The following is an 18,053-nucleotide window of genomic DNA, read 5'->3' on the forward strand; positions in this document are numbered from 1 at the left end:
TCAAGAGCTGGGCATGAGTCATCAAAAATTCATTTCAATAAAAATAAAAATAATCAATAAAAATACCGCAAGACTTGCTTGACAACCCATTATAAGGGTGGGCTATATTTTTTTCGCTGGCTACTCTGAAAAATAGGTTCTTGAACACCGCTAAGCAAATCTCTCCGAATTATGGACTCTTAATCGTAACGGGAAGATGCTACGCCTTGCAGTTTGCTATTTCTTTAGATAAAAAAGTTCAAGTCTCGCTTACAACTACTTGAAAAAATTTCTCTGTTTATGGATTTTGTAGGAAATGGAAAGAAAAGGTGTTTTTTACAGCCGCTACTGAAAATAGTAGGTATATGAAATAAAAGAAAAACAGTTTTGAGTCATCATAAACAGCTGAATTTAGTGGGGTCTTTTTCCATTTTCTGAGCAAATTTACAACAGTAAAATATATATTTTTTACACCATCAAAAAGTATGGACTTGCACAAATATAAAACATACTGACTTTTTAAAAAAATTTGAAATTTTGACTTGAATTTTTTTTTGCAAAATCAGTGCTTTTTCGATTTTACGTAAATATAAGAAGAAAAAACAAATATTTTAAATCAAAATGGGGTATGTTTGGAATATAAGAGTGCACGTTTTGACCAAATTTCGTAAAATTTTTTTTGTCCATGATAAAAAAAAAAATTCAAAAATTTGGTTTTGTGAATTTTTCATATAAATTTTGAGGTTATGTTAAAAATTTCTATATATAGAAGTTATATACATATTTTTTATATCAACAGAAAGTATGGAATTCCACCAATATAAAACCAACGAACTTTTTAAAAATATTTCATATTTTTACTTGAGATTTTTTGTTTGAAAATTAGTGTGCTTTTCGATTTTACGTAATTATAACAAGAAAAAATATTTTAAATAAAAATGGGATATGTTTGGGTTGTAAGAGCGTACGTTTCCACAAAATTTCGTGAAATTTTTTTTGTACATGATAAAAATAAAAAATCTAAAAATTTAGTTCTGTGAATTTTTCACACAAATTTCAAGGTTATGTGAAAAAATTTTATGCGAAGAAGTTATAAACAAACATTGCCATATAACTTTTTCTATAGAAGTATTGGTTTTATCGGAAATCGAGATAGACTAGTCTTAACCCTTAAAAATCAAAAAATTTGGATGAATTTTTCATACAAAAATCATGTGAAAAAATTCGGTTCTGTCATATAATTTTTCTATATAAGTCTTCGTTTTATCGGAAATCGAGATAAACCCTTAAAAATTAAAAAAATAGGTTTTGTGAATTTTACAAATTTCAAGGTTATGTGAAAAAATGCTTAATAAAGAAATTATAAATACTTTCATTGCCTACAACATTGTCATATATTTTTTTTCTATAGAAGTTGTAGTTTTGCAGAAAATCGAGATAAAACATTCTTAACCCTTAAAAATTCAAACACGCGCCTCTCCTTCCTTTTCCCGACGACAGATCGGCAGTAAATTATTTTTTCTTAATTTGTTTGTTAATTTTTTATTTTGTTTATGATGACTTTCATTCTACTATGAATTTTGTTGTTTTCAAAAACTATCTTCCCTGGTCTATATCTATACATAAATAAACATAAATTTTACCACTTATTGCACTATGTATTTGAAAAACGCAAAACGCAACAATAAAAAGTGGGCTTGGCACAAACGTGCCTCTGTGAAGAAATTGCAACGAAATTACCGATAAAATAAAAATAAATTACACACATACGACTTGCAATGAATTGCGTACACAATAAATGCCAAGTTGAAATTTTTAAATAGAAAATTTAAATTTCGCCTTTAAACACGTACGCGACGACGCCAAAATGCGCCCCTACAACAACACCAAGTTGAAAAGCACGGTGCATTATTTTTATTAGCTTGTTTTGCACTATTATTTATACATACATACATATATTTATAAGTAATTAACGAGACAAAAGCAGGAGCAACGTCTTGTAACAAACAACAGTCGACGCAGAAAGCACGTAGACAAAATAAAAAAAAAAAACGCACACACATTTCATTGCATTTCCGCAACATTAATGAGAAAGCCGAAAAAACAAACTGCATTAATTTATTTATTATTTTTTTACTTTTCGTTTTTTACAACAACAAAAACAGCTTACCTCTCGGCCAAGAAGTGACACGCCCATACAATTATTGCGACGATCTGTCACTGCGCTTGTCGAGCAGCGAGTTAAATTAGTTGCTTAATTTTTTTCACTAATTACAACAACAAACGCACATGTAGCTAATTGTCGATGCTTAATGAGCGCAAAATGCACACTTCCTTCCGCTAATTGCTGTCAACGCCGACGCCGGCAGCGACGCAGGAATCAAAAGACATTCAACAAAAAAAAATGCGAAACAAAACACAAAAACAAAGATACGACAGTGAGGTGAATGGCGAACAACATGCGAGTGCTGCCAACAGTGCCAGCAAGCAAAAAGTCAATATTAATTATTTTGCTTTAACAATAATGCAACACCTTGAAACGCCGCCAAGCGAGTGACAAAAGAGAAAAACAACAACAACAAAAAGCGCAACTCATTTGCTTCGTGAAAAATTATGCATTACAATGAGACAGACTGGCCTGGCCGAGTGGGTGTTGAAACAGCTTGCATGCGTTATATAACTCATTTGTAACGGAAGTGTCCTTGAGCATGAAAATAAGATAATAAAAAGAAATGGCAAAACAAAAGCATAAAAGAAAACGATTACGCTTTGTCAATCAAACGGAACTTGCCGTTAGTCACCGCTAAAAAGTTGACGTTTTTACGTCTTTGAAACTGTGCTCGCTTTTGCTGCCAGTCCCCAGTGTCCCCTGGCATTTACGACCCACGCGCTCGTCGCAGCAAAGTTGATAAATTGCTTTTAAATTGTCAAATTTGCCTCAAACATTATAACAATTCAGCAAAAATTAATGAACGACTCTATGGCAAGTCTATTGTTGGCGCCTAAGTTCAGCTCATGCTCACTTTTCGGGCGACAGCGCGTATGAGTAACCAAAAATTATATGGCTGTGCGGCCGCTGCGCATCGGCACAGTTTGCCTTGCGCTGCCTAAATTTCCAAAAGAATTTAGATTTTAAAACAATTGCGCAGCATTTTCTTAGTTGCAAGTGCATATTAGAAAAAAACAAAATTTTCTTCAGCACATATTTCGCACAAGGTCAGGGGCATGCATTTGTAGCGTATACTCGAAAAGGAAATGTAGAAAATATTATTTTCTGTTAATGGCATATTACAGAAAACCAAAACGCCATTTGTTAGTATGAAAAATTAGTATTTCACATTTATAAAAAAATATATATATTTGAAAAGTGTGCATATGTACATATGTTTGTATATATTTTTCTGTTTTTAAAAAAATATATATTATAGAAATAAAAATTTAAGTGGTTTTGGGTGTTATTTAATACTAGACATATTTTTTGAATAATTTACAATATGTGTAATTTTTATATTTTCTTATTTTGTTGTAACTGCTTGCCAATTTCGTTTGAAAATTTGAGCAAAAAAATTGAAATTGTTTTTTTTTTTTTGCATAAACTGATATTTCATAAATCTTTAATAATGTTCATTATCACTGTTTTTATAATCTGAACAGGATATTAAAGTTTGTAATCTACACAAAGAAACGTCGGAGACCATATATTATATTATAGTATATAGAAAGAAGTATAAATGATCAGCGTGACTAGCTGCGTCAATTTACGCGAATTAGTCCCTCAGTTTTTGAGATATCGATCTGAAATTTTTCACACATTGTTTTCTCACTAAGAAGCTGCTCATACGTCGGAACGGCCGCTATCGGAACACTATAGCTTATAGCTGTCATACAAAATGATAGGCCAAAATCAACTCTTTGTATGGAAAACTTTTTTATTTGACGAGATATCTTTACTAAATTCAGCATGGATTATTATCTAAGTTAATAATGCAATATCCGAGGAAATTGTTCTAATCGGATCACTATAGCATATAGCTGCCATACGAATCGAACGGGCGCAATCCAGTGCTTTTATGGAAAAGTTTTTCATTTGACGAGTTATCTTCACAAAACTTGACATGAGTTATTATTTAAAACAAAGGTGCAATCCCCGAAGAAATTGTTTAGATCGAATCACCACATCATATAGCTGCCATACAAATTGAACGATCAGTTTCAAGTGCTTGTATAGAAAACTTTTTCAATTGAAGAGTAAATCCGCGAAATTTTGGCTTGAGTTATTATTTAAAGCAATCTTACAATTTATAAAGAAATTATAGATATCGAGTTACTATAGCATATAGCTGCAATACAAACTGAACGATAAAAATCCTTGCCTTGTATGGAAATTATTTACTTTTGAAGAGTTATCCGCACAAAACTTGGCATGAATTATTGTGCAAAGCAATGCTACAATTTCCGAATGAGTTGTTGAGATTAGACCACTAAAACATATAGCTGCCGTACAAACTGGCCAATAAAAATTAAGTTAAATATATTTTTATATCATTTTATGCAACAAAAAATGTACCTATGGAGGGTATAGTACTTAGCAGTCGAAGTTTTGTGTTTTCTAGTTTTTTGTTTTTGGTTTTTACATAATTTCCTTTCGAAGTTTCTCGGCTATAACGCGGTATAAGCGGTATCTACGCCAATAAAGCCAATAAAAAAGAAGAATATTTGTTTAGTAAGCTATTCACCTAATAACCAGTAATAACACTAAATAGCCAATAAGTCGAGTAGTAAGCCCAATTGATTCCTTCTAACACTGCTTTGCAAAAATTTCAAAACAACCCATTCATAACAACAAGCACTCAATACCGCCCACTCAAGTATGCTATGTTCGCACATACAAAGTATATTCAGTTTATAGTTTATTGTATAATATGATATGTCAAAAATATATTGTACTTATATTAATTATTGACTTTACTGATTTAAGTCTCAATTTGTTTTGATATTCCCTTTTTGGCCAAGGGCAAATGGCTAATGAAATTTTTGTCTATTCATGTGTGTGTGCTTATTACAAAGTCAAATAATGAAAAATAAGAATTACAGTAAGAAAGCAGCAACAAACAAACCAATTAGCAAATCAGCGCCTTACAGAGCAGATAATAGGATTTGATAAAAGCGGCACTCGAGCCTATCAGCGGCATACACACACACACCCGCACCGCACCAGCCAACAATGGCTGGCAAATAAACACTTGATAATTCAAATTGAGCGTAGACATTGTTGTGAACGCACACCGTATTCTTTTTTTTGTTGTTTTATATTTGTATGCATCTATGAAAAAGCAAAAACAACAATTTTATGTTAGAATTGTGTTTATTTTTGGTAAATAATTTAAACTCACCGCTGCGGTCCATCGCCACCACGACTCACCCACAACGCTTAAATTAATGATTGATGTTGTTTTTGTTTTTATAATATATTTTTCTTTTTATTTTATATTATTTTTTTTATTTATTTTATTTTTTTTTTTGTTTATTCTATATTTTTTTTATTTATTTTATATTTTTGTTTGTTTGAAAATTGATTAGAAGCACTCAAGTTGAGTGTGTAGCGCCGATTTTATACGCTTGTTGACAGGTGAAACGCTGAGCAATTAAAAAACAAAACAAATAAAATTGCTCTAGCAATAATTTTTGATTGTTTACATGAACGCTAACTTATTGCCATTATAATTTTACTTTAGTATTCGGCAGCTTTAAATTTCCGCAAGTAATAAAATACGAAAGCAAAGCGAGCAATTTTTTTTAGTACTAAAATAGTACACTTTATGAGCATATATACATACTTGAGTACAAAACAACATACATATATTTGAATATTTACTTGCATACATACATATTTACTTGTAAATTGTTGGCGTTTTATCTTCGTGCTCGTTGCTGGCATTCACCTTGAACGTGATAGCCAGTCAGTTGGTGCGGCGCAGCTCAGTTTTCCTCGCTTTCAACTAGAATATTTCTGACATTTTTGTTTTCGCCTTAAGTTTTGCTTGTTTTTCTTTCACTACAAGTATCGCCAAATATTTGCCGACTCAATGGAAATATGAGACTTTAAGCCTGCTTTTCGCTGACATGTAAGCTGATTTATGATATTTGGGAGTGAAGTTTCTTTCTTTGCTTTGGCGATTGCTGCAATATGAGCAGCTACATAAATCAAGTTGTGCGGGCTTATTGTTGCTTGTAAGCGTTGAAATGAATTTTGTTATCGGAAAATGAACATAAAAAGTTTTATGAAATAAGTAAGGCACTCTGCTCCTTACTGAAATTGCTTAGTGGACTTTATAAATTTTTACATCTATTGAAGGTTAAAAATATATATAAGTATATGTACAATTTTTTTTAAGAAAAAATATATATTTTAATTTTTTTTAAGGAAAGCGAGCAGAAAAATTGCGAATCGAATGAAAAAAAAAATAAAAATATATTTTTTATTTTACAAAATATTTTTAAGGAAAAAAAATTTAAATATATATCTTTTTCTTACAAAAAATTTTTAAATATACATATATATTTTTTTAACCTTCAAATATATACATATATTATATATTTTTATATTTTTTTTCATTCGATTCGATATTTCTCTGCTCGTTTCTACAATTCTACCAAGCACATTTTAGAAAAGCTTATGTTGGCAGTATGAGAAAGAGTAAAAAAAAAATTGTCTAAATTTCAAATACGCTCAATAAAAATCAAAATATTGCTACATTGAGTTATAGCAGTTGCAATTTTAATTTAGGAATCAAATATTAGCATTGCATTCACTTTTTATGTTTAAGCCCTGTTTGCTTGTGTTGGCAACAATAAAGTATTATTTTTAAGCAATTACACCACTTTGTGCGACTTATACTAGTTTACGCGATTTATACCAGTTAACGCAATTTATACCAATTTATGCGAGTTATACCAATTTCTGTGAGTTATACCAGTTGTGTGTTTGATTTGACATTTTTTAATTTTTATGTTCACGGCCTGCTTTCTTGTGTTAGCAACAACAGAGCAACATTTTTATGCAATTATAGCAGTTTATGCGAATTATAACAGTCTATGAGATTTATACCAGTTTGTTCGATTTGGTATTTTACAATTTTTATGTTCACGCCCTTTATTTTAAGCAATTATACCAGTTTATACGATTTATACCAGTTCCTTGTGCGCTTTGCCATTTTTCAATTTGTTGGAAAAGTAATACTTATTGCATTTATATTTATAAATGACACAAATCGAAACTCAATAAACTGAGTAACCTAAAACAAATATACATATGTATATTTTGTACAGTTGATAGCAAATTTTAAAGTCTTACAAGCCCAATATATGTGTTCTTATCTATGTACATTAGATGTACAAAACAAGGACACAATAAAATATTTTCGCATATTTTTCGAAGCTGATGAGCTGTTAACCCAAATATTATGTTGAATTACTGAATGTAAAAAATTTGGCGCCTATAAATATGCAACTATTTCCACCATATTGCAGACAATGTACAAAATGCTAAGACTAATTGGAAAGAAGGACTCCGTAAAAATACTTTGCAAATATGTCATAAGAAAAAAGAGGGAACAGCAAGGCTCCTAATAAAAGTTAAATTTTGGACATGGTCTTAAAAAGTAAATTAAAGCATTAAATAACGATTGCGTGGACATGTCACAGCAACTAAAAATTATTTAAATTGTATAAAAAAGGCACAACAAAGCACTGCGTCCCACACAAAATCTTCATAAGAGCTTATTAACGGAGCAAAAGCCGTAGACTGAGGAACTTAGTAGACCAAAATTATTCAAAAGAAAATCATGACACAATTTCAGGCGTCTAGATGCTGTGCACATGACTATCAATTAGACACTTACTAGGCAGAAACACTTTGTTAGTGTGTTGTATACTTATAGAACTATGTTTGCATGAGCGTATTTTAATGTATTCATGTGTTAGTGGAGACTTATTTCAAAATACTGCCAGTTGTGCGATGTGCTCTTGGCCGGTGAGCTCAGCATTATGGTAACTTGAGACAAATGTGCCCTCAAAAATATGCTACGCTTCGAGGACGGACGCCTTAAAGCTAATAAAGCACGTACGCTCGTTCATGCGTACACCCATACATACATATAGTCTCGTTTTTTATTATATATAAACCTACTTTCAGGCGCTTAAGATTGCTGAAGAGCAGTCTAAACAATTTGAAATATGTAGACACATAAACATATATATATATATATATGTAGGAATAGTACATATGAATATAATTATACATATACAAGATATGAGTATATTTATCTAAAAAGAACTGCCTGTAAGTGATACATAACTGTCCTGATTGATATTTTAAAGAAGAAAATGCGTGATGTGTGAGTATTTCACTTCAATATAAAGTGAAATTTGGCTTCATGGAAAAATTTCCATTGAAATTATATTCGTGTAGTACATATATCAGATATACATATGTATTTATACGTCTGTTTGTATATATTTGGCAGCTCAAACGAGCGCAAATAAAACTTTCCTTTGTTGCAACAATAAAACAAAAAAGCCCAAATTTACACACAAAAGGCAATCAAAAGTTTTCATTCAGGCATAAAATTCCTTTCCTTTGAGCGCTTAGAAATCAGCCATCTGTTTTTGTATATTTTATCGCAAGCCAAAGCAAAAATGATATCTATCATTTGTTCGGTGAATTATTTAACAATTGCTTTGAATTAAAGTAGAAACGGCGTAAATAATTTATTAAGCATTGAGAAAATTAAAAATATGTATATAAAATCTGAATTTAGATACCTTGAATTTTGCTTAATTGTTCAACTTTTGTAATTATTTCGATGATACTCCTAGTATGCGATTTTTAGTTGTTATGAATTTCTAGTAAAGCAAAAAAATTTAAAAAATGTACACTGAGAAGGAGTCAAATAAATTGAGTTGGTTAAAATATACTAAACGTAAACTAGTAAATTTTTAAAACAATTTTAATAGGAATTTCGGGTAATTGAGTGCATAAATTTTGATGTCAAAATTTTAAAAATTGAAAGTTGAGAAAAAAATATTTTTCATAAATTCGAAAATACATATGTGTGTATAAAAGAAGATAAATATTTTGCTTGATTATTTTTATGAAAAAAATATTATATATTTCACAAAATTTTTTATGGGTTTACAATTTTTTATATTAAATACGTAAAATATATAACATCAAAATGTTGTGCCTTTTATTAAAATATTTGTTTACAAAAAATATTGCTTTTATACTGTTTTCCAAAAATTAGAAAATATTCAAAAATGAAATAGTTTATTATATTATTTTTTATAGGAAAAGGAAAATATTTTTCAATATATTTTTTATACTTTTTATAAAATATTAAATTATAAAAAATTTTTTTTTTCAAAAAAGTCAAAAATATTTATGAGAAAGCATATTGCTTTTTTAGAATATTTTTATTGGCAAAGTGTATTTTAGATCATTTTACGCCTTTTATAAAGTTTTTGCACATTAAAATTGTTTGTGCATTTTATTAAAATGTTTGTTCATAGAAAATGTAGTTTTTATACTGTTTTCCAAAAATTAGAAAATATTCAAATATTAGTGATTTTATTATATTTTTTATAGCAAAAGGAACATTTTTACATAAAACTTTTTACACTTTTTATAAAATATTAGATTATAAAAAACTATATTTTTTTCAAAAAATTCACAAATATAAAAAGACAAAATATTTTATAATATTTTTATTTGAAAAAGTGTATTTTTAGGCCTTTTATAAAAATTTGTTCCTGACAAAAATAAAAGTACATATGTATGTATATGTTTTTTAATAATTTTTATTTGTTTCGTTTCTGAATTTATGAAATTAGTAAACGCTAAATTAAAAATAAAATTTTTTTATAAAATATTTTTCTTAATAAAGTTACTTAGTGAAAAAAAAAATTATCAAAGATGAAACCATATAATTTTTTTAATAAGTTATTATTTGTTTCCTTGCTGAATTTTCTTTACGAAATAAAAAACAATTAAAAAAGAAAAATTTTAATTAAAAAAAAAATTAATTAAAAAAATTTTATTTTTTTTTATTAAAAAATTAATTAAATTTTTTTTTTTTTTAAATTTTTCCCTTAAAGAATTTATTTAGTGTTAAAAGAAATATTTGGAGGAGCGAAAGGTGCATTCAGTACACATTTAGACTTAACAAATGCCAAAGTGGGCAAAAATCCAACATTATTCCATCATTTCCACCATCTCATGTGTGATAATACTTCAATATACAGCAATAAATTGGTTTCTAAGTTTACTTCTATCGATTAATGCGCCCTACTTGTATCCCTTTCTTACACACAAAATTAAAGCTTTTGTCTGCGCTTCTAAATATGTCACAACGCACGTGCTGCCCATTACGCCCACGCACAAATTATCGCCGAGTGTTTGTTTGTCACTTCACTCGCTGGGCCGTCGCTCATTTCAGGCTCGAGTATATTTGCCGCGGCTCTCAGCGTGATTTATTTTTACTCAAATTTTTTTCATTTCACTTTATTATTTATTAATATTATTATAATATTTGGCAACCACTTCTAGCAGCCAAAATATTGACGTCATGCCATCAGCCGCATTAAATCACAAAGCAGCAGAGCTGTATTTTGTTTTGCCAAATTTATGTGCTCTTGCTTTATTTGCAACTTGTTATCATTTGATGTGCGGCTATGCTTGGCAAAATTAATGGCCTTCACAGTGCTCATAGTGATAATGAGTATACATACGTATGTATCACAACTCTGCTGTGGTCCCAGCGCAAAGTACTCGTGCACATACATACAAACGAAAACCTTTGTCTATAATTATGATTATTAAACGCTTTTGTACGCTGCTCGTATTTATACGCTTTCATAAAAAGCTTGTCTCTTTCCCATGCAAATATACAATTTTCGCTTGTCATATGCAGGCATTGACTTTCAAGGATATCGTTCCAGATTTCCTGCTCTTGATTTTCGTTCAACTTTTGAAAAAGCTACAGGAAGTCAGCACTTTATTTACATGTAGCACTTTTCGTCCTTAGGTAAAGTGCTTTAACCTCACTTTTATTGCATTTCCTGATTTTTTGTAGTTATGTTGTTATTGTAACGGCAAAAGGCGCGTACTGCATTTCACAAGCATTCATACTGTTTTATACGAGTACTTCCTTGAACTCTTTGCGAGTTGTAACCTTTACTTTGCGTATGTCTGTGTTCAAAAGTAAAAACAGCCTAACTCGTTTATGCGAAATTCCGAGCTTTTGTCAATATTAACATAAATTAATATTAAATTATGAAATAAACTGCAAAGTTTGTTAAAATATCTTGCAATATTATATAAACATAATATATAATATGTAATTTAAGATTAAATTTGAGGTTATAAAAAAACCGCAAAATAACAAAAATCTTAAACAATTCTTTAAGAAAATAAAATTTTATTAAAAATAATAATGGAAATTGAAATAATTTTTTTAAGGTGGAAAATATATTTCGGTTAAAATTAATTAAAATTTAAGTTAAAATTATTTTTAAAATAAAAATTTAAATAATAATTAAATATTTTTAATTAAAAAACCTGTATATAAAAACTTAATTCTTTTAATTGAAAATTCAAAAAATTCTTCAAAATATTCTTGCTTACTACGAAATTATATTAAAACTTTTTTTAAGTGAAAAAATTAAAAATGATTGCTCCATAAAATGTAAGTTTTATAATTTATCTCAAACTGCACTAAAATAAATGAAATAAATATTTTTAAAACAAAAAAACTAAATATTCTAAATAATAATTTTTTTGGAGCAAAAGTTTGAAGAGTAATTAATTTAAATTAAATTTTTTTATAATATTAAGATTATTTATCCGAATATTTTTAAAATTTCTAATTAATATTATATAAAGTTGCATTTAATAATAATGCAAAAAAAAAAAATTTACTTAAAAATTAAATTACATTAAATTAAAGAAAAAATAAGAAATGTAGACTTAAAAGCATTAAAAAAAATTTAAAAAAATTTAAAAAAGTAAAAAACAATTAAAAAAATAAAAAAATTTAAAACATCAAAAAAATTAAAAAAATGAAGAAAAAACTATTAAAGGAAAAATATTAAAAACAATTTAAACATTAAGAGAACGTAAAAAAATAATTTTAAAAAATTGTAGAATTTGAAAAAAATGCATAAGCTATTTCTAATAAAACATTTTTAGAACTGAAAATTTGTATTTTAATAAATTTAATAAAAAAAATTAAGGAAAAAATTACATTTTTACAAATTTAAAAATATAAAATATTTAAAATAAAAACAATTTTAAGCTCAAATTAAAACTACACTTGAAATTTTTGATAAAATAATATACAAAATGAAAAAATTTGAAAAAAAAAATTAAGAATATTTTTGAAAAACTAAAAATAAAATTAAATTAAAAAAATCCAGAAAAAAATTAGTAGAATTTAAACTAAAATGAGAAAAAATTATGAAAAAATTGTAGAATTTGAAAAAATAATAAAATTTAATAAGCTACTTTTAATAACAAAATTATAGCATTGAAAATTTTTATTTTAATAATTTTAACTATAAAGCAAAATAAAATTAAGAAAAAAATTTTCAAAACTAAATATTTAATAAAAAATTTAAAAAAATAAATATAAATAATTCTAAAAAAATAACAAAATCAACAGAATTTTAAAATAAAAACAATTTAAAGCTCAAATTTAAACTAATATTGAAATTTTAGATAAAATCAATCATACACAAAATGAGAAGATTTAATAAAATTTAAAAATATTTTTAAAAAATTAAATAAATAAAATTAAATTAAAAAAATAAGGAAAAAATTAAAAATTAGTAGAATTTAAAATGAAATTTAAAAAGAAGGAGAATAAATTGAGAAAAAATTTAGTAGAATTCGGAAAAAATTTAATTAACTTTTTAATAAAAAAATTTTTAGAATTAAATAAAAACAATTTAAATTTTTAGAATTAACAATTTTTATTTTCAAAATTTTAATTTTATTTTAATTTTAATATCAAACAAAAATTTAAGAAAAAAAATTGAAAATGAAGTTTTTAATAAAGAACTTAAAAATAAAAAAAAACAATTTAAAGCTCAAATTTAAACTAATATTGAAATTTTAGATAAAATCATACACAAAATGGGAAGATTTAATAAAATTTAAAAATATTTTTAAAAAATTAAATATATAAAATTAAATTAAAAAAAAATAAGGAAAAAATTAAAAATTAGTAGAATGTAAAATGAAATTTAAAAAGAAGGAGAATAAATTGAGAAAAATTTAGTAGAATTCGGAAAAAAATTTAATTAACTTTTTAATAAAAAAATTTTTAGAATTAAATAAAAACAATTTAAATTTTTAGAATTAACAATTTTTATTTTCAAAATTTTAATTTTATTTTAATTTTAATATCAAACAAAAATTTAAGAAAAAAATTGAAAATGAAGTTTTTAATAAAGAACTTAAAAATAAAAAAAAAACAATTTTAAAATAAAAACAATTTAAAGCTCAAATTTAAACTAATATTGAAATTTTAGATAAAATCATACACAAAATGGGAAGATTTAATAAAATTTAAAAATATTTTTAAAAAATTAAATATATAAAATTAAATTTAAAAAAAATAAGGAAAAAATTAAAAATTAGTAGAATTTAAAATGAAATTTAAAAAGAAGGAGAATAAATTGAGAAAAAATTTAGTAGAATTCGGAAAAAAATTTAATAAACTATTTTTAATAAAAAAAATTTTAGAATTAAAAATTTTTATTTTCAAAATTTTAATTTAATTTTAATTTTAATATCAAACAAAAATTTAAGAAAAAAAATTGAAAATGAAGTTTTTAATAAAGAACTTAAAAATAAAAAAAAAAAACAATTTTAAAATAAAACAATTTAAAGCTCAAATTGAAACTAAGAGTGAAATTTTAAATATAACTCCTTAATAAAAAAAGCATATTCAATAAAAAATTTATTTAAAATTAAAAAGTTAATTAAATTTAAACCGTAATAGCACATAAACTGTCAGTAACATAAATAGTACGAGTGTAACAAAAATTGTAAAACCAAAAAAATGCATTTAGCTTCGATAACAGTTAAAAGTTACGCTATATAAACCTATGAATCCATTCTAGAAACTTATTTTCAATTTGTTTATTCTGCGCTGTGTATGTTCGTATGCATGCACTACATTCACATTTTTAAGTATATTACACTCATTTTTTAAATAGAGATTTCGAAATATTTACTCACTAATTTCTATTTTCGGTTTATTTACCAAAATATACACAATTATTTACTTATCACGAAAAGGCCTCAAACGCAGTTCAACTTGAATCGTGACTGGAGGCCTGATGAAGCATTGCCCCCAGCAGCACCGAAAGCAGGCTTTTATTTTATTGAGCGCATACGAAACTCGTTACGCTCTCGTTTCGGTTCGGCTATCATGTCTCTTTTCGGCTCAATCAAAATGTTGAGAACTTTTATTACTTTCACACCAAAATGCGCGCAGCATAAATACACGCACACACACACATTCATAACTGTGCACATATGTACATTCATAATCATCATCGAGTTTTATATGAGTTCTTTAACAAATTGTCGATTTCGATTTTCGGTTTCACTTTCATGCTTAGCTGATGTATGCTATATACTCTTCTATGTTGTATATATGGTGTCGCACGCATACAGCCACACATTTTCATTGATGTAATTTTCTCTTAGTGTTGGTTACTCATACGCCATGTGCAGCCACAGCCCACTATTGCAACACACACTCGCTTTCGCATTTCCACTTGCTTAAAAATTTTAATTTGTGCGAGTGTTTATGTACGCGCTTTCGTGCGTTGTGTTGTCGTAGCACGTGCTTTGCCGCGATATACATGCCCCTATAATAACGTGTCGGCTAAAGCTTTACGCTGAAAAGCGCTCACCATTCAGTCGCATTTCGTTCGTATTGCTTAGCAGACGTTATCGTCGTCTGATACTGTTATTTTTAGCAATCATTTACTTAATTGCTATATCGTTCTATATCGAAATAGCCTATCGTGCGTGCAGTGTATGTCTTGTGCATAAGTGTGAGTGTATGTATGGAAATGTGTCGCTCTCTAGCTGTGTCACAGCGGTCTATAGCCTTTTATACGTTTAATTAAGAATTTAGTCAAACGTTTTCTAAAGCTGAAAAGTTTTTTAACCGATATTTTTTTTTATGTACATACATATATACACATGCATACTATATATTATCGGTGTATGTGTTTGTATAGTCATGACTTGTTTGTATGTGCTCGTGCATATGTATTGCTAAATGCATTTAAACTCGTTTATCGTCTTTATTGTTGTTGCTGCTGCACCGCACGTCATTGCAGTTAACCTCTAGTGACCTTAAAACTGCCGTCGACTGCCCGCTGAGTGCACAAAGTGCAACAATTTATCGCAATTTGGCGCGCCCTCGGACTGTGCACTAAAGTGAAAAGTGAAAGTGTTTTTCTTTTGTTTCATTAAGGGTTGGTTTTTCGCCAATTTCGTGCAAGTTAGGGCTATTCAACTGCTTTGGGGTTGGGTCAGGTCGGCGGTTTCAGTGTGGCATTTTAAAAGTGCTGCAATTGCTACGAAATTTCTATGATTTTCTGTGTTTACGCAATCTGCTTATTTACGTTTCCATTTCTCTGAGTTACCACCTACCCATAGTGCCTTGCCTACCACACGCTGCCTTGTGTATCTACACTCGCGCCGCTTTTCGCACGCATGTCCTTGCTTCGCATACCGAGCAATTCTGTGCACACACACACACACACTCTTACATAAGTTTGTATACACATTTTTCGCATAAGCGTAATTTTTTTTAATTGGTGGCCGTAAACAAAGCAGCTTCTCGCTGAAAATTTTTATTTGAGAAATTCGCTGCGTTGCATTCGAATAACTAATTATGAGTCAAAGTGTACGTATTTTCTTAAAGGAATGAGCTTTTGTTCAGCTTAATGGCCTGCAATTGTTCTTAAGCTACTTAAGTCGTTTAATATGCAAAAATTAATTAGCTGGCTTTTATGGCCGGTAATGAACTTTTCCAAGTGCTTACTTAGGGTTAGCAAGCAAACAAGTAAGACACATAGCTGATAGCGCTGGAAATTCTGCTATACGCAGCAAACTGTGTAGAGCGTGCATGCATTCATAGTTTGTCGAGTCGCTTTGCTCCCACTTTGCTCATAATTATGTTGTGGCACGCTAAAATTTGCAGTTTGAAGAGCGCTTGCATACTAGAAGAAACACAATAATCGATTAATTTGATTAATTGACACTTATATTTTGTAGTAAATGATTCACGTTTGAGTTGCTCGCTGCCAATAACCACTGTTATGCCTTGCACATACATGTAGTTGTATGAAGTTATAAACTGACGCTAATGTCTACAGAAATAAATATATAAATATTATATATAAATAAGCATATAAGTGAAATATATTATATAAAATAATTCATAAAATATACCAACAGCAAATATAATATCAAATATCGTATTGCGCAATTATTGACACCGTGGCGTATGAGTAACAATTTGGGCAATGCTTTCTAAGCAACGATTCATTCATATAGTATAGTTTGTTTGGCACTGGAATGATATATGAAGTGTATACATAGCTGCTAAACTGTTAATCACGAGTTTGGACGCTCAAAAAAAAAACGATATCGAAAATTATTATTTTTGTTTTAATTTGAACTTGTAGAAATTTCGAAATATTGGTTGAAAATGTTTTCAAAAAATTAATTAAAATTAAAAAATATAAGTTGAAAATGTTTAAAAAAAAAAAATTAAAATAACTAAATATTAGTTAAAAATGTTAAAAAAATTAATTAAAATTAAAAAATATAAGTTGAAAATGTTTTAAAAAAATTAATTAAAATAACTAAATATTAGTTGAAAATGTTAAAAAAAATAACTAGTGATTTACATATATTCCCTTGTGAATTTCAAAAATCGATTTTTTTGCATATTTTTCGAATGTATGTATGTATGTACGTGAATATTCTGAGATTGATCCAGCAAATAGTTAGTTTCGGTGATTCGGCGTATTTGTAAACATTTTTAACTTAGTGTAATAGGCTTAAAAAACTTAAGGGGCTATATACAGTTAGAATTTGCAAAAAATCGATTTTTTTTAATTTTATTTTCTTAATGTACATATATTTAAGAATACGCACAGAAAATTTCATATCGTTTCAGTGAATATTTTCGAAGTTACACGCAAATTTGAAAAGGCGTTTTAGAGTGTATGTAAAGTAGATTCCAAACTTTAAAAGCGTTTTTCTCGAAACACTAATTTAAAAGTAAGTCAGGAAAAAAGTTTCAAAAGGACTGGACGCAACGACTACAAATTTTCACACAGCTTTCTTAGCTATATTTCTCAGGTTATGATCGAACAAAATAGGTTTTGCTAATAATTTTGGTTTTTGAAGCCACTCTGAAGTGACAATTTTTACAAATAAAGCGATACCGTTTTTTTAGAAAAAAATTATAATAATTTTAAAATTTTGGCTATTACTTCCAGCGTTACCTGTATTATGAACATATAAATTTTCTTAGATTTTTTTGATTTCTTCATTCATTTCTCACCGCTGGACACCGTTATTCAGAAGCCTTTCTGGCGATCGGCTACATGATCAAGGAAAATAATAATTTTTCATAATGAATTTCATAATTATTATTTAAGTCATTTAAATTCAGTAAATTCACAATTTTTTTATTTATGCATTAAATTGAATGCCCCTTAAAAGCAATGCACAAAAAAACGCGTTTTTTCTGACTTTCATCATCAATTGCCAAGTACTACTTAATATTATGCTTGTTGTTCTGTAACTGAAATCATAATAAAAAGTGAAAAACAAGTATAAAGCAATAGTAATATAAATAATGCATCTGAAATTTTGCATTTCTTCGCTCGCAATCCAAATGAACTTTGTAATCGGCACAACAATTAAAAAGCTATATTTAAAAATATAATGCTATCAACAACAATGACAACAA

General features: G+C 27.8%; 1 protein-coding gene and 1 long non-coding RNA gene across 6 annotated transcripts in view; one reads left to right on the forward strand and one right to left on the reverse strand.

Annotated features, from left to right (window-relative positions):
• LOC126767882 (5'-AMP-activated protein kinase subunit gamma-1) overlaps window positions 1-18,053 on the forward strand; it is a 236,166-nt gene that overhangs the window by 180,884 nt on the left and 37,229 nt on the right. The window contains exon 1 of one of the 5 annotated variants that reach the window (XM_050485585.1): window positions 15,090-15,108. The exons of the other annotated variants lie outside the window; for them this stretch is intronic. The gene's annotated coding sequence lies outside the window, so the exon portion shown is untranslated. Of the gene's footprint in view, window positions 1-15,089; window positions 15,109-18,053 lie in introns of those variants that run through there. 5 annotated transcript variants of the gene reach the window in all.
• On the reverse strand, window positions 16,075-17,958 carry LOC126767885 (uncharacterized). Its single transcript, XR_007669173.1, has 3 exons — window positions 17,643-17,958; window positions 16,355-16,437; window positions 16,075-16,287 (listed from the first exon to the last, which is right to left on the reverse strand). It is a non-coding gene; the product is annotated as an uncharacterized LOC126767885 (long non-coding RNA).

This window comes from Bactrocera neohumeralis, chromosome 2 (genome assembly GCF_024586455.1).
Source record: "Bactrocera neohumeralis isolate Rockhampton chromosome 2, APGP_CSIRO_Bneo_wtdbg2-racon-allhic-juicebox.fasta_v2, whole genome shotgun sequence".
NCBI lineage: Eukaryota > Metazoa > Arthropoda > Insecta > Diptera > Tephritidae > Bactrocera > Bactrocera neohumeralis.